This window comes from Amblyomma mixtum, chromosome 2 (genome assembly GCF_055824585.1).
Source record: "Amblyomma mixtum isolate Tamu chromosome 2, ASM5582458v1, whole genome shotgun sequence".
Lineage (NCBI taxonomy): Eukaryota > Metazoa > Arthropoda > Arachnida > Ixodida > Ixodidae > Amblyomma > Amblyomma mixtum.
The window spans coordinates 129,146,726-129,167,602 of NC_143013.1; the positions used below are offsets into that span (position 1 = coordinate 129,146,726).

The 20,877-nt window shown below is 47.1% G+C and overlaps 1 protein-coding gene across 1 annotated transcript in view; it reads right to left on the reverse strand.

Annotated features, from left to right (window-relative positions):
• LOC149360869 (tRNA-queuosine alpha-mannosyltransferase-like) overlaps positions 1-20,877 on the reverse strand; it is a 495,599-nt gene that overhangs the window by 292,812 nt on the left and 181,910 nt on the right. The gene's annotated exons all lie outside the window — the stretch shown is intronic.

Consider the following 20,877-nt stretch of genomic DNA (forward strand, 5'->3'; position numbering starts at 1 on the left):
GAGTGGCGGCGAGGCGGCGAGGGGCTGCTCAGGCGGGCCGGCTTCTGATGAAGGCTGCGTGGGCGCGAGCGAGGCCGGTGCAGGGCCAGAGGCTGGCGGCGGCGAAAACGGGTCCGCTGCGTCGTAGAGCGGCGTCGGAACGTAGTAGGCGCCGAAGTCCGCCAAGACGGCCGCAGGCAGCTCATCGTATGGCCGGCAGCCGAAGGCAGAGTAGGTGAGCCGAAGCAGGAGGTCGGGCGGGAGGATGTCGCAAAGGACTGCGTGTTTAAACGGCTGGATGGTGATGCCGTTCAGGTACATCGCAGCCTCCAGTAGGGCGAACCACCCGCCGACGCCTGCAGGCCGGAACGCCGGGAGCGGCGGGTCGAAACTTGGGTGCTGCCGGTACGCCATGCTAGGACGCCGCTGGGTAGAAGGCACGGTTCGCCGGGTCACCACTGTTGAGGATTTGCGGGGTCGCAGCGGAGCACCAGAGAGAGACGACCAGCGTGGGAGGCTTCAAGTTCCGAACTGCCCGTGCCGGGCGTGCGCGCCCAGCACGCGCTGTCCATTTTTATTTTCCTCCAGCGCGGGAACGCCGATCTAAGCGCCAGCGCGTTATAGCGTCGCCGGGCGCTACAAATTATCACATACTCAAACTACATTTGCCCCAGCAGGCCACTATTTCAGCCGGCACATATTTTATCTTTACAGATTGTACATCTACTCGTTAAAACCAGCACAGACAATTCATAAAATACTGCAATTCAATGACCCGTTTCATCACAGTATCTTTATAACTTCTAAAAGGGATACAGAACTGTAATTGGAAATCATTTTACCCGCCAATATGCCACAATACCTACAGGAAAAGGTTGGTTGAATTCAACTGTGCACAAATATGGAATCACATCCCTAATGATGTTAAATTAAAAATTAATTTTTCACAATCTCTTAAAATATTTTTGCTGAATCTGTAAGTTTCCGCCGGTTGAGCTGTAAATTCTGTACCCCAATGACTGTGAAATTGTTAATATTTCAGGTTATTCTGTACAAAGAATGTATGCATGATAACAAATGTATATATTAGCTATGTATGTTGTGATTTTAATATTTTGAAGTTATTTATGTGAGAAGTGTTCTCTCCACCTGCTGCATTTTGCAATTTATCATTGTGTTGGACCCGACACTAGCTTTGGCTATGGGTCCAGTACCATTGTACGTAGTTTGCTTGTATTCACTTCTGTTTTCAAATAAAAAAAGGCCACAGCGCATCATGCTGGCACGCTGGTTTGTTCATGTTATCTACCAAGACCAAGATACTGCAAAATACTAAAGAAAGGCCTACATTTAACCTTAACTAGAACCTTCACTAGAGGGTGCCTTGCAGATTGAACCCAGAGGTTATACTTGCTGGCAAATAATGCTTGCCTGCCAAGCTAATGTACTACTACCTTTGCTCACATCTCGAAGGGATGATCAAAGGGTCTTTGGAATGGTTTTAATGGTGGCTAGGCTATTCATGCCTTACATGCTCTGTACAAGGTTCCTGAAATGAAATCCAGTAGTTTGAAAATAAAAAAGTGCACACCACTTACTAAAAACTGAAATTAAACAGTAGCCGATGTTATCTTGTTGAGTTGTCATTACGAATTGTTTTGTTGGTAAATTCTGCATCACTTCTGCACAAACGCTTCCTCTGGAATCTGGCAGCTGCAGTGGGGTGTCTTTTTGTTTGCAGGGCAATGTGCTGCACAAGGGTTATGCAGATTGTATGTGTCGCTCAGGTGAGTAAATTTCATGAGGGGGGCTACTTTTTCGTGCTGCTGCTGCACTTACAGGAATCAGTCATTTCCCTTTGACCCTGTGAGTGAGATGGCTCATCAGTAGATAGTTTTCAGGCGCGAAAAACAGACAAGACACATAGATAGGTCACAGGACGAAGTGCAAGTGCTCTTCGACTATATTTCTAGTACTGTGGGCCCTTCCTTTAGTGTGTCATGTCCGCGTTTCACTGATGACTGTGTCACATGTGTCGTCGCCAACACCTTTTGTGCAAGGACAGTCGCCTTTAGTAACAAGAACGGCTTGGTCCCCGTTGAAGTGTGTTTTTCCGCCGTGTGCTTTCTTCATGGGGTCACGTAAAAAGAATTAGCAAAAAAAATGGCGCTTCGTCCTGTCACTTACCTATGTCTCTTGTCTGTTTTTTACGCCTTAAAACTATTTAATTATGAACCAAAACCAACTAGCCCAGCAGCAAGTGCTCTTAGAGTAAAATGGCCTTGTACAACCTTTTGCAGTGACCTTCAGGCATGCTACTGGACAAGGGAAATCTCCTGGATACCCGCCAGCCTTCAATCCAAAAGGCTGTTTACCCTACTCCTAGGAGTTGGAATTGGCAAAGAAGCTGGAAGTGACTTAGAATGTGCGCTCTGCAGTAGTGTTCATGTGACGAGAGTGGTCTTTAAGCTGGGTGGCAGCAGGTTATCAAATTTTGAGTTGGGCAGTAAAGACTTACCTTTAGACAACTCTGCACCAGCAGGCACGAAAGATAAGATTCGATGTTGACAATGTGACAAATTATACGAATATTGATGTAATGGTGCTTGACATGCTGTATAGCAGTCTCCAACGTGTGTGTGACATTGGAGGGCGACTTCGGACACTGGACAAGAAGCGCAATAGTGACAGCCTGCTGTGCAATTTCGTGTTGAATTTTAGTGCATTCTTTTCAGAGCTGCTTGTTTGTTTGCTACAGATGTTAAGAATGGCTTTTAAGAATGGCTTTCTGTTAGTCTACTTTGAGCGTAACCTGCCTCTCAATGCTGTATTTGTAAAGTTTCCATAGGTAGTGGCACTCGGTAGTGTGCTTTACGATTGACAAGTTAAATGCACTTCAGCTGTAGGCTTTGTGATAGCTTCAAGGAAATTAGTCCACTTTAGTTGCTCATTTAGTCGATCTAAAGATTTAGTACCTTGCTATGTGGCAAAATTTTGTAAAAGGAGCTTTAGACTTGTTTCATTTTCACATTGCCATCCTGATCGCTTAGTGTAATGCCACTCAACAAGCCAATATTTGGCACAATATTTATACAGTTTGAAGATATATATAATCAAATTTTGCAGTTATTCTATTGAGCTAAGATCATCATTTGCTCATTAGGCTGTGTTCACGGCGAATAGTAACAATAATATTTTATATTTTGCAAAGCTTTAGTTGTAGTAGTTTGATTTGGGTAAAGAACCTTCCTACATTGTGGGAAGAATCCTTTGTGATATTTCCCCAAAAGATCGCTTTATACCCATAAGTTTTGCTTATATTTTCTTAAAAGAATGCATGATGAAATACCAGGATTGCTGTTGCAACCAGATCATAAGTCGTCCTAGTATAATTTCTAGAAGCTTATTTATAGAATTGATGTTTAAGTAAATTCTTTTGGTATAGAGGCCACTTCAGTATTCTGAGCAGTTTTGGAGGGGGCTGAGTTATGATGGGTTTAATTAAAGCGTGATCAGAAATTTCTTGTGTTCATAACTTTAGAATTGTTTCTTCGGAATAACCTGTTTTCTGTTTGTAGTTTAAGAATTGCTTGAAAAGATGAGAATTGATGTCCTGTTCATGCTGTCTCTTTTAGATTTCGCTGTGACAAACACGTTTTGAGCATTTTGAGAGTGAAATGGCTGCTTATTTTTTGTCAATATGAAGTTTTCCTCGTGTGCAGGATATTTTGGCACATCCTTCACTGGTGCCAAAATTTTATCTTAAAACAAAGAAGCAGACAGCCTCTTTGGTGCACTCTTAACTTAGTGTTGATCCTTTCTGTGACAAAAAGGTGATTGTCAACCAAGTCTACGGAAAGAAAGCCACTAATACCATGAAGAGCAAAATTTTTCGAGATTTTAAGAAAGCTTTCTACCTTGTTTCACATGCCAAACTAATATATAAGCTTGAGAATATTGGTCTTCCTTCTTTCATAATTGCCTGTGTTTCTGCTTACCTTTCTAACCAAGCCCAGTTCGTCAATATTGACGCCCATTGTTCAAACTGCCTTCCGGTCACATCTGGCGTGCCGCAAGAAAGTGTGCTTGGACCATTATTGTTTTTGGTCTACATCAATGACATTGTGGATTTAATTAGTGAACCATTGCAAATCAGGCTTTTTGGCAATGATTGTGTTTTGTTTTATGAAATCAGATCCTACGAAGACCAAGTCATCCTTAATTCTAACCTTCACAACATTCACTCATGGTGCAGTCGATGGGAGATGAAGCTTAACAATGACAAAACAGTCTTTATGAAAGTGACCAATATACAAAGTAAAAGTAGCCTATCATTTCCGTATGCCCTTCAACAAATCATCCGATTGAGGAAGTTAATGAATACAAATACTGAGGTTTTACTATAACAAATAATCTTAGCTGGAATATACATATGAGCAACATGTGTACGTATCCTTTCGGAAACTTTGCTTTCTTTTGGCATAGATAAAAATGTGCCCGTTCTAGTGCAAAGCTTCTAGCCTACACATTCATCATCAGGCCGAGACTTGAGTACGCATGCACCTTTTGGGACCCTTACAAACATTGAGGTAGTGGAAATGATCCATCGAAAATCTGTTTGGATTCATCTTTAATAAATATCGTTCTACTGACTCTCCAACCACTCTCATGGCCCAAAACAACATACAGACATTGCAAACACGAAGAAAAATTCAACGATTTAAATATATTTTCCTACTCAAGAATAACAAACTCTCCATGAGCCCTGATTTATTTATTGAACCAATCACAACGCAACTAACACGACATCGTCACGTGTAATTACTAACACTGTACAGTGCTAGAATCAGTGATTTTAGATACCCATTTTTTCCTCGTGCAATAACTCAATGGAATGAACTCCCGCCAGAGGTTGTAAACAGCATCGATGCCATTAGCAAAATTGCTTATTGATAACTGCTGAATTGTTTTTTCTTGTTCTTTACTATGTTCTATTACTGATATGTTAGTTTTCTGCTATGTTATTTGCCACGCTTCTTTTTATGTACTTTTGCCCCTCCAGCTTTGACCCACCCTACGGTCTGCAGTATTCTATAAATAAAAATAAAATAAAATAGTCTTGTTCATTCACACATTTCACGTGTTTTTGAATACTGAGGACACTTCCTTTGTGAGCAAGGAAAAGGAAGAAAAATTCTTTTCACCGATTCCTAAAAAAAGTTTTTTAAGTTTGTTACCTACCTGTGAACAGAATTTTTATTTTTTTTCAAACCGCTGTTGCAACCGCAGTTCCTGACATGAAGGCCTGTGTAAGGAGATAGCGCCACCCAGCGTCGTTTGCGAGGAGAAGACGAAAAAGCACGAGGAGCGCGTGCGGAGGGGTACGCCGGGACAGGTGGAAGAGGATTACGTGGCAAAGAGAAGAGCGCGGTCGGCGACGGACGTGGACGAGTTCTGCTGGCTCCCCGAGTTCCGGGCTTGGGCCTCAGCCGCAGACGTCCGGGCCACCAGACCCGGACATCCTTCGTCGAGAGCCGCAACCACCAGGCCCAGGCGCCACTCTTCTCCGTCCATCCGTCAGCTGCTCCACACAGGCCGCCTCTGGTGCCTACGTGGCGTACCCGGGCTACCAGACCTGGGAACCGTGCTGGGAGCCCACAGAAGCTGACGCTGCGGTAGCGTTGAAGGCCAACGGGGGAATCGCCGGCAACAGTACATCGACACTAGAACGCCCAGAGATTGCCTGACTGCCCGACACCTAGCCAGTCCTCCCCGCTCGATGCTCGTATGAGAGACAAGTAGTGTGCCTTTCCTTTTTTACTTTATTTTTCCTGTATTTTTCGTAAGGATTTTGTTCTGTTCCCTCGTGTGTTTTTTCCGTGTGTTTTTGCGTTGCTCTCTTGTTCCTTTCCTTTTTCCAAGCCCGTACCGAGATTAGTTTCCTTTCCTATAAAAGCCGCCTCGTTTATTGCTTATACCTTCGTGTTTGTGTAAAATACAACCTGCAATCTCACACATTCCTTACAAATTTGGCGTCCGCTACGACAGGACGAGGTCGGGTTTTATTTATTTGCCTGTTGTGTTAATGTAGGAACAGTATGAGCGCTTCAGAGTTGGTTGCTTAAGGCGAGCGCATGGGCTTGTGCGGCGCGGAGTTGCGAGCGTGGGTGGAGGACGAGCTTCGTAAGGCACGGGAAGAGAGAGCCGCTGAGCGTGAAGCTGTGAAGCAGAAATTGGAGTTAGAGCGAGAAGCTACGAAGCAGAGATTGGAGTTAGAGGTACGGAATTTAGAGACGGGGCGTGAAGCTGCGAAGGAACGTTTGGAGTTAGAGGCGCGGACCTTGCAGCTACAAATAAGGCTCATGGAGGGTGGCGCAAATCCTCCAAGTGACCGTGAAGAACGTAGCGTCGCACCGGCCAGCTCCATTAACCCGCACGCATTCATACCAGAGTATAATGAAGCGCGGGATGACCTCGAAGCCTATTTAAAGAGGTTTGAGCATGTGGCCACGGGGCAGGGTTGGCCAAAAGAAAAGTAGGCAACGGCGTTGAGCTTGTGCCTTGGAGGCGAAGCACTTAGTGTCTTCGGTCGGCTCTCGCCTGATGATTCCGTGGACTATGACAAAGCGAAGCTTGCCTTGCTTCAGAGGTTTAGGTTTACCGCGGAAGGGTACCGGGAAACGTTTCGCCAGAGCAAGCCCCAGGATGGCGAAACGGCCTCGCAATATGCTGTCAGGTTGTTTAGCTTCTTTGACCGTTGGGTCGAGATGCGGGGAGAAGGCCGCGCTTTTGAGGTAATTCGCGAAATGGTCATGAGCCAGCAATTCCTGAACAACTGTCATTCCCGTTTAGCCCTTTTCTTACGTGAGCGGGAGAGCAAGACAGTTTGCAAGCTGGCGGAGGCTGCCGATCATTTTCTCGAAGCACAGCGCAAAATAACTTGTTCTTTAAAGAGCAGGGGGAGCATACGTTAAATAAGGCCAAGGACGAGGTTTCAGGTTCACAATCCCGCCTTCGGTGTTTTCTTTGCGAGAAGACTGGGCACAAGGCGTCGGATTGTCGGACGAAGCCGAAGCAATTGTATTGCACCTGGTGTCGCGAGGTAGGACATGTCCCAGTCATGCAGAGCTAAGAGACCAGGAGACCGTGAGGAGTCCGCCTGTTGCATGACACCTCAATATTCACGTCCCAATAACCCTGCAGAGGTAACGCGCATAGAGGGCCAGTTGGGAGAGATGATGGTCTGCCCTTCCAACCCTATGGAAGCTGCTATGCCCGTGGGGCACGGTGAGGTGTTCGGCCAGCCTGGTTCGGTATTACGGGATACGGGCAGCATCGGCATTGTTGTGCGTGAGTCCCTCGTATTTCAGATGGTGCTAACCGTAAGGTAGTTTTGCACATTTCTTTTGCATGCAGTATGCTTAATTAGGAACGGAGATTAACAGATAATTTCATTTCAGGGAACCATTTTGATAATTCCTCCATAACATTAGATCCACGAAAGGTTTGGGCATATGCAAAGCAGCAAAATGCAAAGCAGCAATATGAAAAAGCAGCAATATGAAAAAGCAGCAATATGCAAAAGCAGCAATATGCAAATGCAGGAATATTCACAGCAGCAGAAGGCCGCAACGGCCGCCTTTTGGATCCCAGCGAGTGCAAAATGGTGATTAATCAGTCAGAGAAACTTACATTATGCTGTTTTTCTGTTTTACAGTGCTGATGGTCCTGTGCGAAGTCCAAGAGTTGTTGGCGCTGTCGCTTGGTGAGGAACCGCTTTTTCACTGCTGCACAGTTCGAAATCCCAGCTCTGCTTTCAAACGGCGACGTAGTGTGCAAGTAGAGACTTCTAGTGACAACTCATACAGATCTCTTTAGCGTTCAAGAAAGGGTCCACGAAAGCTGCGGCAACAATCAGTATGTCGTACTCGTGCTTCGTAACTGTTGTTCTGCCGGACCGCTTCGCATGCGCAAGTGTTCCGTCATCTCAGAAGGCACGGATAATTCCGCTCAACGTTAGACATAACCTCACCAGCGAAAGAACGAGACACGAGGAGAAGAAGAACACAGGACAATGCTGGACTAGAAACTCGGGGAGGAAAGTCAAATTTAGGGCCTGCGGAACTCTTACACCGTCCATGTACGCAGCGGTGTCATTCCACGAGGAGGCTCTCGTTGTTATCCTCTCCTTTCTTGGTAGCTGCCGTCTCAGAACATCAGTACCACTCGGTGAGCTGACCCACCAAACGACGGTGTTCCTGCAGACGTCGTGAATCCAACGAGTGGATGCGTTTCTGCAGAACGGCCCTAAATTTGGCTTACCTCCCCGAGTTTCTAGTCCAGCGTTGTCCTGTGTTCTTCTCCTCGTGTCTCGTTCTTTCGCTGGTGAAGTTATGTCTGATGTACACCAACTAGCCCACATGGGTACCTTGTTACCGCTCAACGTTGTCTTCGACCTGCCGGATCCTCAGCATATCTCTCTCTGCGAAAAGTCTGGCGATGAGTCTTCAGAACACGTGGTGCCATTTCAGTACACGACGAACCTTTGTTCGGCTCTCGAGACTTTTATAGCTTTAAAAAATATCGCCGTCCAATGAGAAGCGAGAACACGTGACGAGCGGTTTAAGATAAAGGATTCTCGCTACAGCCGCATTCTGGAAATCTGGCGATACGGCCTGCACGTACTCCCTCTTCCGACCAACATAACACGAGACGGCCATAGTGGCCGGCGCATCGCGAGGGTGGGAGCCTTGGCACGCTAACATGGAAACAAACGCGGAGTACTTTAAGCGGACGCCACCGGCCCACACCATGTGTTGATACACGGCCGCAGTCGTCCACCAAAAACACCGCAGTGAACAGCCTTACGTTCAAAGCACAAGACATTACTCATGCGGAATAGGTGGTAATCGCGCTCGCCGCCGTCGATCAGGACTCGCGGGTCATCATTACCGAATCCTGCAGAAGCCTGCAGAAGCATCGAAAGGGGCTTTATTCCTTGTTTGGCATACCGAATACTTCAGCATAGCAGTTATCTCGGGGCTGCCGCGCCCCGCACAATAGTATGGACTCCCGCGCACACGAGTCTCGAGGGCAACGAAGCGGCCGACGCCGCTGCCCGCGCGCTCACTCTCCGAGCATCGCCCTCGCGTTCCCCGATGCGGATTTCGACCTCAATCCGGCTTTTAAATTCGAAGAAATTACCCAATATTAGCAATTTGGCCTCGATATCTTTCCTAAGCCCTGCAAGGGCCTCACGGGGGTGGTGGAATGCTTACTACTTCGCCTCTATGCTAAAACACTGCTGTGCCCGGCGGCCATCAAACGTTTAGACCCTGCGTGCTTAGGGCAATGCCTGCACTGTAGGGAAAAGTCTTCGGACATTTACCACATGGTGTGGGCATGCCAATCAACCCCGCATCTTCCCCCTATACCCAACCCTACCCGAGAGGACTGGGAGGCGGCCATGCTCGGCTGCTCTGACCTGGCAAGCCAAAAGGCCCTGGTCGGGCGCGCCCAAGCAGCAGCTACAGCCAATAGGCTCCTGTAATGATCAGCCCACCTAGCCTTTGTAAGGAACGGCCCCTTAAGGACCGCTCCACTCGCTCCCTGTACATATTTTAAATATAAAGTTTTTCACTCAGTCAGTCATTTCTAGTTGAAGCACTGAAATTCAACCCGTTTACTGTCTAGATAAAAGTTCATGCTAGCGCGGTGCCCCTCGCGTTAGCTTTTTTAGGTTTTCTTGTTGTCGTTCAGCGCTTTAATGGACACCTACTCTGTCGCCACAATAAAGACAGTCCCGATAACGCAGCCGAAAATGCTTCGCGTCTATACAGGCGCTCATAAGATTCCTTTTCTAAGAGGCATCGGCGAATGCATTGTTTCATTCATAAAAGTTTTATTGTGCTTAGTGGATGATGTGACTATTACGTTTTCAAAACTGTGTAGTTCAAGCGAACCCATTTGCTTAAAACTCCATACTATACATTGCCCTTTCGTGTAGCGTTGTTCATACTGCGATCACATGACTAAAATACCATGCGTGTTTTCAGGAGTAGTTGTGCCAGGGAAATGTGTTATAATAGAACTGGATGAGTGGTTGTGATCAGTACAGCAAAGCGGTTTAGTCATGTGTCTGCAAACTCTTTTTCGCCATGCTTTATGGCACACCAGAACTTCCGCAATGATCAACGCAACAGATTTGGAACCTTTTATTTCCTACAACTTATTTCCTACTTAGTCCCTTTGTTTTGGTTGTTTGAAGCAGAAGAAAACCGAATGAAAAACAAATGACTCTAAGGGTTTGTCTTCGTGGCAGGAACGTAGTACCGTAGTACAGACACGAGCACATGGCAAGCAAACCGTTCAGCTTCGCCTTCGAGGCACAACGGGCCTTGGTTGCGAGAGCTCGGGCAGCGGCTTCAGCCAACAGAGTCCCGGACTGAGGACTCGACCAACCGCGCCCTTGCCCGGAAACCACTTCTACAAATAAATGTTTTGTACTACTACTACTATGGCGAGCAAATGCTTGAGCGCTTGGAACTGTTCGGCAGGGTGGCGTGTTATTCAAAGACTTCAGTGACGAACATGCACATGTACCGAGAAAGATAAAACTCGTCAGCGCCAATACCTGCCGCCGCACTGCGCTATCATTAAACAGACAAACTGTTGTTTCACATATTCGCAGTGAACGATTGTGAAAGCTGTAATGATACACAGCAAATTGTTTTCGGAACTATCACGTGTAATCGCGCTCTTTCAGAGCATTATGCTCACTTCTAGCGAGCGTGGAAACCGCAACGCGTCCAGCGTGATTACAGGAAGTGAGAAGGACCCGTACCAGCATCGATGAGTAATAGCTCGTTCAGAAAAAAAAACAGAAATCTTGCAACTGTGCGTTATCCGTCCAACCAGGGCGAAGTGAGCAGCGCACGCTTCACCCTCGCCATGCCCCCGCCGAACTGCGCGCCTGGCGTAGCAAATAGAGAAAGCGGCCCCTAGCGCCAAACGCTGCAGGAAATTAGCTAGTTCACTGCAAGCATGAAAGCACGCGCACGCGCACTGCGATGTCTGTCTCGACGCCATAAGCGCAACATCAGACGGCGCGGCGATGCAGTTTTATCTGATAATGACCGACTCTCGCGTGCCCCGACTTATTTTGCCGCCGGGTGTACACAATAATACCACGCTCTGTGATAAATTTGGGCAAGAGGAGGGCTGAATTTCAATGCCCGAGTGCTTTCTTTAAAATCAAAGTAACTGCCTAGACCATCTGTATGCGTTTTTCAATGTGATCTCCATGCGTTTTGTACGGCGTCTAAACTGGGTCGGGTATACAGCGCATGCACTAGGCGTCAGTCAGACATGTGCTGCAAATAAAGTAGGAGGAATAATATATTCAAGTGGTTGCATGACCTTCGGCCGGTGTGTGCGTATTCTCTGCACAAATCAATTATTGAAATAGGTATCAAATTCATCATCATAAGCCTGACTGCGCCCAGCGAAGGGTCAACACCACTACAATATCTCTCCTGCTACCTCGTCCCTGTCCCTACTGAAAAATCCGGTATGAATTTTAAACCGGAACCGCATACCGGGTTATTGTACAGGATTTGCGATACCGGATTACCGGAATATCCTGTATAAAACAGGACAGTCCTGTATAATACAGGACTCTCCTGTTTTGCACAGGATACTCCGGTAATCCGGTATTGCAAATCCTGTACAATAACCCGGTATGCGGTTCCGGTTTAAAATTCAGACCGGCATACAGGACAGTCCTGTATTCTACAGGCTAGGCCCGTATTATGCAGGAGGGCCCTGTATCACAGAAAAAAGGCAGGAATGAAATGTTTCAAATATATCCCACTTGGACTAAATCTGCCCAAAAACTGGGGCCATAAGTGTACATGCCAAATGCTGCAATATACAGAGCCTCAGAAACTGGTAATCTGCGATTATCAGCGACTCGTATTGCAGTCGAGTGCAATTGTGTTATTTGCTCCCAGCTTTTACCAAGTATTGGTAGCTTGGTGAGTATTATAATGCATCAAAAACTCCAAAGGATGTTTATTTTTTTTGCATGTCTTGAACCAGCTCACTGAGGTAATAATTTAACTCTTCGCGACGATCTACCGGCGCTGGGGTCTCTACAGGGTGCTGGCCAATGAAGTAGTCAAAAGCACCTGCAGAAAAGAAAATATGATTGGTAGTACATAATGCCCCCAGCTTATCATTTAATTGGGCACTGACACACAACATAATGCATTGAGCACTGTGACATGCAACTTACGGCCAATGGCTTGTGGCTTTTCAGGGGTCATTGGCTTTCTGCCCACTGTGGAGGCTTCTGACTTCAGGTTGCGATGGAAAGATTGCCCTGTAACGCTCCTTTCCAGGAGTTGTGGAGTCGTCCAAAGGCTGCGTCCTTGCAGAAACGCGAATCTTTGGGTGCCACCATAACTGCTGCCCACGTTGCCGAAGGAATAAAAATTCCTTTCCCGAGGTGGACCTGTATGCAATAATTACAAATGCATACCCCAGTAGCACAAACCATGCTCTGAATTGCGGGCCCTCGTGGGCCCAGACTAGCCACAGACAAGCCAGGCGTCTCAAGACGCCAGGCCCTGAGCACTGGCAATGCTCTGTATCGTGAATGCACCTCACGCCTTCCATATTTGAATGAATAATGTATCGCAAATCTGCGTCGTAACATTGTTGGTGTGTAAACAGGTTGCTCGGACGATTCCGGTGCTTGCGTGGTCATCCTGCATTATTTACGGCACATACCGCAGCATCAATGCGATGCGTGATGTTTTTTCAAGGTCTTGAGCCGCTCCCCCTCAGGACGCTTATGGCTGATTGCTCTCGCACGTATACACGATATGCCTCTGTAAAGAAAGAATAGAAACCATAAAACTAATTTTAGTCGTGTTATCATGAAGGACAAGCAATTTCGGTATGTAGCTGAAAGAAAATTTTGAGCTATTTCGTCCCTCTACGCTGTGCAATCCACAAATTGCTACTTAAAAAGACACTGGACAGTTAGAACGTTTCTGCTGACGCCGAGCATATAACCGAGATGGAGGCAGTACTTAAAAAAATGGTCATTTGAAATGCGTACTTACGTCCTAGCAGCACGACGTCGCCGTCATAAAATCCGCCTTCACCACCGTGGCCTCCACCGGTCAAATGTCTGTAAATGTCACGGTTCACCACTTACGTCTTTCGGAGCGAAGTCATTCAACACTGAGAGAAGGACGATAGGGTTCCACCATATTTGCACTGGACGTACGCATGGAAGGCGATGTCATCTTCGATCGTGGATTGATCAAGCAACACGATGAAAGGCACAAAAAACTGTATAACACAAATTCAACGAGGACTAGCTAGTGCCAGCGTGTTTTCGCAGCTACCTTCATCCCTTGACACTCACTCAACCCAACCGCAGGAAAGAAAAACCTGTTCCAAACAAACGCGACCGGACACAGTGAACAAGTAGAATCGGAGCCCCCTCTCCACTTCATGGAGCGTCGCGGGGAGTGTGGTAGGGAGGGCGGCTTAAAATGTTCGGTAGTGGGCTGTAGAGCCTCCTCGTCATTTCGGGGAAGGGGGCTGGGAGGGACAGGACAGGCACAAAGGAGACCTCGGGGAAGGAACAAAGGCAGACAGAAAAAAACAGGGTTGAGCAGGTTTTTTTTTGAGAGTGGACCCAGGAAAAGCAGGGAAGGCGGTGGTGAGAGGAAAGAAAAAAACGTGAAAAAAAAGTGCGCAAAGACAGGTTACTCGTGTGACGTTTCTACGGGAGTTTGTTTTTATTTTGTTCTCTCTAGCACTGTACCTTTTCACTAGCTAACCTTTCTTGTTCGTCGATAGAAATGTTCTCGGCGATTTGTGATTAGTATCTCTTCCGGATAGAGTGAAGGGTGGGGCCGCTCGCGATGGCGCTTGGACAAGTTGAGTTATCAATGGGCAATCACTTGACGAAGAAGAAGTGCAAAGAATTCCTGCACGAAAACCAAGAATTTTCATTCTTCATCGATGCGTCGCTACAGACTGCCGCTAGCGAACAGCTGCTGCAATGAACGCGACAGTAACAAACCTTTTGGAGCCTCTGGCGCAGTCACCAGAGGCTCGCCATGTTTATCAGCCAGTCGTGAAGTTCTGCACTGTGAAAACCAGAGTAATCTGCGCAGGACTTAGGAAGGCTGTTGGCGGATGTATACTAGCCGTTTTCCCGTACACAGCCGCCCTGGCTTTGTCAGGGTGCTGCACGGGAAGCCAATATGGCGGTTGCCCGCAAAACCCCTTCATGTAGCCCCCGCCTTTCATGCACAAACTGCATGTTTTGCCACTGAGAAGCTCACGCTTAGCCCTTTTCTTTTCCTAGCCATTTCAACAAAACCGTGTATGTGTTGATTATCGCACTTATGCGCACGCTGACCCTCCCCCCCCCCCCCCGTTTCCCTAAAAAACATCTGCTGGCGTACAACAGTCATTCTGCATTCCAAGTACCAAAACCGCAGCACATATCGCTCTGAATACAGGCTGGTATGTCCAGTTAGAGCTCCGTACCGGACTGTCTGTTCGGTTTGAGCTCCGTACCGGACTGGTCTGTCCGGTTTGAGCTTCGAACCGGGAATGGACTGTCCAGTATGAGCTCGGTACCGGAGTGGTCTGTCCGGTTTGGGATCGATACCGGACCGGTATGAACCGGTATAGCCATCAAACCGGACGGGTCTCGCCGGTATGAGAGTGATACCGGACCGGTATGAAACCGATATGTTCCGGTAAAATCCGGTTTGCCGCGATACCTGATTTTTCAATAGGGGTGCCAATCCTCTCACGTAACTGCGTGTCACCCCGTGCAATCCTTGCCTTCCCTTGGAGTGTCCGTTACACTTGAAGATAAGTCTAAAGAGCAGAGGCGGAAGAAGCGTTACAAAATATCTTCCTCTCATCAGCCGGGCTCATGTCAGCGCATGTCGAAATCTGGCTGAGAATAGGTTTTGGAGAACTTGGCTGAGCCTTCACCCAAGTGGCAGTAATTAAATTCACGGCGGATCCTGAACCTCTAAAGGGGATATAAAGAATTAGTCCTGACACTCTTCGGATGGCCGTGTACCGCAGGCTCTACCGCAGGAGGCATTGGCCGTGACCTTCGGGGATTCGCTGGGAGGAGTGATGCCCTCTCGTGCAACACGCTCTAAAGACAGAGATATGACTGAGTTGTACGCTGCCAATTTCACTGATTAGTTGCTTGATTCATTTTTGATTGTTACCTCCAGTTAACCGGAGTGTTGTACAACGAGGAGAGCTAAAGCACGCTGGTGCGAATAGAGCCGCGAGGGTTTGCGTTCTCGTGTAACCTCGCTGGGTGCGGACATTCATGAAAGTCTGAGAAGTAACGAAGGGAGAGGTTGCGCTCTCCTGTAATGCAGTCAGTTGGAGGCTACGCCTATGAGTTCTTAGAGCGAGGACGGTAGAAAGTCATTTCGCATGACTCTGCGGCTGTGCCATCGCACGGATTCCTAACGAGTATGCCTTCACAATGCAAGTCCCTACCATGTTAGCCGCCCACCTGGGCGCTACCCTCGTGTCGGCTGGCTTGTCGAGTAGCACGAGGTGTCAAACATGAGTCGGCAGTAGTGGCGCTGAAGGTTTTCGCCACTGTGAACAGAACTTTCCAGCCCTTTGCGCCACTCCGGAATGTTTCTTGGCGCCATCTTCCCACATAGGAACCATCCTCCAAACGTGGGAAGCCCCATCGTCATCAACAACTGCAGGAATTACATGGATAAAAGACCAGCGGCAGTCATCTGCGTTCTGTGGACTGTGCGGCTGTGCCATTGTACGGATCGCTAACCAGTTTGCCTTCACAAGGCAGGTCAGTTACCCCAACTAATTGTCTAAGAGATCCGGTAACTATGTCTTGGTGCAGCTGCCGAGCGCACAGCGCTGCTTTTGCCTGGTTGCTCAATGTGCGAGTGTTATTCGTGCGCTGATATTATTATCAGGTGATATCAAAAGAAATCCAGGACCCGATACATAACTACAGCGCAAACGACAGGACAGAGATGAAGAAGGGACACCACACAGCGCTGTGTGGTGTCCCTTCTTCATCTCTGTCCTGTCGTTTGCGCTGTAGTTATGGATCATCAAAAACACCAACTCGCCCAACAAATGCTTTTGCCAGGACCCGACACTCTCTTTGCTGAGTTGCAAAAACTGTCCGCTGGACAGGCAGAAATACTGGCGGATGTGAAATCTCTCAAAAGTCATTTAGACGTTACCAATACTAACCGGTCAGGTGTTTGGCGGACCTGGAAACCCAACGCAAACACCTTTTAACCCTAAAAACCGACATACACACATTAAAGACGGGCACCGTCCAAACATATCGCTTTTTGTGGGATTTGGAAGCCTGTATGAACGATTCCAAAAAATGTCTGCCTCTCCCGTAAACGAGAGTACAGTAAGCATGAAATGTTTACGGGCCTAATGTCATCTCGGTGGACACCCGAACCGCACCGTACAGGAAGGGAGGAACGCCACCACCCGTTCAGCGCGATGCCTTGCCATTTGAACGCAAGGTTTTTTGAGGAAAGGAAATGGCGCAGTAATTCTCTGCCATCTCGGTGGACACCCGAAACGCACCGTAAAGGAAGGGAGGAACGCCACCACCCGTTCGGCACGATGCCTTGCCCTTTGAACGCAGCGCTTCTCCCCCGGGCCCCTGTGCGCCTGCGCGGCTTTGCTTCGATGCGCGAAGCCCCTAAGAGATCACGTATGTCAACGAAGTGTAACGTGGCATTTATGTGCTTTTTGCACGCGTTAATAGAAATCGGAAATTATAATTCCGTGCATTATCAAACCCACAGCTCCATTGATATCTTGATAAACATTGAGAAGGCACTGGCAGCAGTTATTTTTTGTCTCGTTTGGAGACCAACCGGCGCTTGCATGCCGGTCGCGTAGGAGGGCTTACAGAGTCTCGTTAATTCTCGTTAAGTCTCGTACGGTGCCCGGATGTTCTCGTTTCAGAGCCCGGATGACTGGAATTCAGTGCCCGGATGAGTGGATTTCAGTGCCCGGATGACTGGAATTCAGTGCCCGGATGACTGGAATTCAGTGCCCGGATGAGTGGATTTCAGTGCCCGGATGAGTGGATTTCAGTGCCCGGATGAGTGGATTTCAATGCCCGGATGAGTGGATCTCGGTCTCGGCGTGACGTCACCACACTGCCGACAAAGGGGGTTAAAAGCATTTCATGCTTTTTATATTTATATTTATTATTTATATAATTTTATATTCCGTGGCCTCCCGGACACCAACCACACAAACTTTTGCTGAATCGGAACAAGCCCTTATCCGTCTTTGTTCTGATACACGGCATGTAACACTTGACGCTGCTCACGTTGAGCGCGCGAACCGCCTCAGCCAGCACACTGAAGATCGACCCCGCCCCAGAATTGGCAAATATTCATTCTCTGAACAAAATAAGCCATTCTTTCTAATGGGAAGCAATTTAAGAACATAGGCTACAGCGTTGGCGAAGATTTTTCTTGTGCGGTCAGAAATTCCCGCAAGCGCCTTTTCGCTTTTGCCAATAACAAGTCTGCATACTCTAAAATACGCTCCAAGACTTTCACCGCTCCAAGACTTTCACTGCTGCACCGCCTACTACTGCCTACTACTTTGATCCCTATACCCTGATGATAGTATTTATAATGGTATTTAGTCTACAATAAAATATATGAAGCTATCGTCATCAGCTCTCATTGAGGAAATCGATTAGAAACTGTTAAAAAGCACTAAGTGCATCACGGTTGAATACCAGTCATTGTTGTTCACACAATTCCTTGCTGTAGGAAGCCTGCCGGATGACTGGAAAGTGGGGAAGGTCGTCCCACTGCACAAATCAGGTGACGAGGAATCTCCCCTCAATTAACGCCCCATTTCTTTAACCAGTGTCCGCTGTAAAATCATAGAACATGTCGTTTATTCCCAAATTATGAACCATCTTGATAGTAACAAGTTTTTTCATGTTTAACAGCATGGCTTCCTCAAGGGCTTTTTTTTGCTAAACCGAACTCGCACTTTTCGTTCATGATCGGCATACTAATCTCGATTGTAACATCCAAATTGAGGCCATTTTCTTAGATTTTGCAACAGCCTTCGACACCGTACCTCACGCACGTTTGTTACTAAAGCTAGAGCCGCTAAATTTACATCCTAACATTTTTGCCACGGAATTTCTAACAAACCGCCCCCAGTTTGTTTTCAGTTAAAAATTCTACGTCCCTCGCAGTAACATCAGGCGTCCCACAAGACTCTGTCCTTAGTCCACTGCTGTTTCTAATATATCTTAACGATATGCCAATGCATCGAACGTGTAACGTTGGGATGTTTGCAGGCGATTGTCTCATCTATCGCACAATAATCAACATATCTCGAGCAAGTCTTCAAAATGATCTTAATCACGTTCATTGCTGGTGCCACTAATGCTTCATAAAGCTAAATGCTAACAAATCCAAACTTGTCTCCCTCCACCGCCGCCAACAACCCGTCTTTTTTAACTACGCTGTCCTCAATTCTGCTATCGAACTTTCAAAACATTATAAATACCTTGGATTAACCTTAAGCAGTAATCTTTCCTGGCACACTCATATCACTAACGCCATATCATCAGCGAACTGATCTCGGATTTCTGAAACGTCACCTACGTCATGTCTACCACACGAGAAACTACTGGACTATAAGTGGCTAATCCGGTTTAGGCTAAAATACGCATTTCTAATACGGCATCCGCATCAAACTTATCTAGCTAACGCCCTTGAAGCTTTGCAAAATCGCTCTGTAAGATTCATTCACTCCGATTACTCTTTGAATACCAGCGTAACAGCATTAAAACTTCAGACCAAACTTTTGAACCTAAGCACTCGTCGCCAGGGGCACGACACTGCAACAGTGTCTCGTCGCTCATCATCTGCATTTCTACAGGTTCTGCTGCCACTCCTGGGACAGCTGTTGTCGCTGCCCGCAGTGCAGCTAGCTGATACCCGGGACGAAGAACCGTGCATGAGCAAATACCCTGGCAAGGACGAACCGCCAATCTGCTGCGACCTGTCTTCGTGTCTGCTGCTTCGACCACCGCCGTTTCTGGATACGTTCACTTTACTGGTCGGGCAGCGCGGGATGATGCTACCTACTGCGCCCCTTGAAAAGTGCGCACTTTTGGACGACGCTCTGGGCCACGATGCTGCCACAATGTCTTGTCGCTCATCATCCGTATGTGTACAGGTTAGTTACCTTCAAACTCGGTGTTACCGAAGCAATGATGTTTGCCTTTTGGCAGTGTCGTGGCCGCCCACCCTTTCATGTTTGCTTGCTCTGCTGTTCTTTGTTTTGCGCTTGTTGCTTCACAGTGGAAACGGAGAAGTAAACCCAGGGCCCATGACAAAGGCGCAGGAAGAGAAATTAGACACCGTGGCAGGAACCGTATTGCGATTTGAAGCAAGCAACGCCACTCTTATTGAAGCAGTAAAAAAGTGCTAAATATTCATGCCGCACTAAAAGCAGGCCTTGAAAATCTAACCAAACATGTTCAAGAACTTGAAGCAAACTTTGAATTGGCTTCATTTGTTAGTACTTCGGCAAATCTGGAAACTCGGTTGTCTAACATCGTGAATAAAATTGATGACCTAGAAAACCGGTCGCGACGTTCAAATGTTCTGTTCTATAGTATCGCCGATAGTGACTCGTCTGAAAGTTGGGAGACCTCAGAGCAACTTGTGAACGACTTCTGCCGCGATAAGCTTGGCGTCACTATTACTTCCGTTGCTAGGCCACATCGTCTGGGCCGTTTCTCGACCGAGAAGGCAAGGCCAGTTATAGCGAAGTTCATCGAAGATAAAGAAATTGAAGCCATTGTAAGAAACGGTCGCAGGCTAAAGGAAAAATATTTTTGCATTGGACGTGATTATTCGCTTGCTGTCCGTAACAAACTCCGCCAGCTGCTTCAGTTCTCCAAAACGATTAAGAAAGATGCAGACCGCGTGCGCATTGCTTTCGATTAATTGCATATCAATAAGGATACTTATCTGTGGGATGTCCCCAGTGGCCGAGGGGGGCCAGTTGGTCTTTCCACGACCGACTGACCGGTTCCAACAGCCACGTCATCCTTTCCAACGTCTTCACCATCCTCGTTGAACACTCGTCTTAGTTCAGAGAATAGTATTAATTTCCTTTTCACTAGTATCCGAAATGTACTTTCAAAATCTGTTGCCCTTTCTTCCCTCGTCGATTCAACGTGCGCTTCGCTTCTGATATTAACTGAAACTTGGTTGGATGATTCTATTCCGGATGCTAATATTCTTCTCAGTGAATCCGAATTTTGGTTTTTTCGTTGTGATAGGAAAATTATTGCTACAAAAAAAGAAATATTAGCTGTCTCGATCGCTGTCACTGCTTTTCTTGAATGTGTTTGGATACGGTGCAAAGTCGTTGTCGTTGATGTTGTTATTGCTGCCTTCTACCGACCGCCAGATATGTCTGCCACGTTTTCAAGTGAATTTCATAGATATTTGAGAGACTTATATGTGCGCTTTCCTGACTCCATTTTCCTTGTATTTGGTGATTTTAACTTCCCAAACATTGATTGGCCTAATCTTACGGTTAACCCCAGCGATCCGGAAGCCCACATGTTCCTTCATACCAGCTTATATTTTTCGCTTGTTCAGCTTATCACTGATCCTACCCTGCGCTCTGCCACAATGGCAAATATTCTTCATCTTGTCCTAACAAATAACCCTGAGGTTTCTTCCGATTTCTTGCATTTACAAGACCTATCCGATCATGAAATCATCACCGGGTACATCACTCGTCCATTCGGTA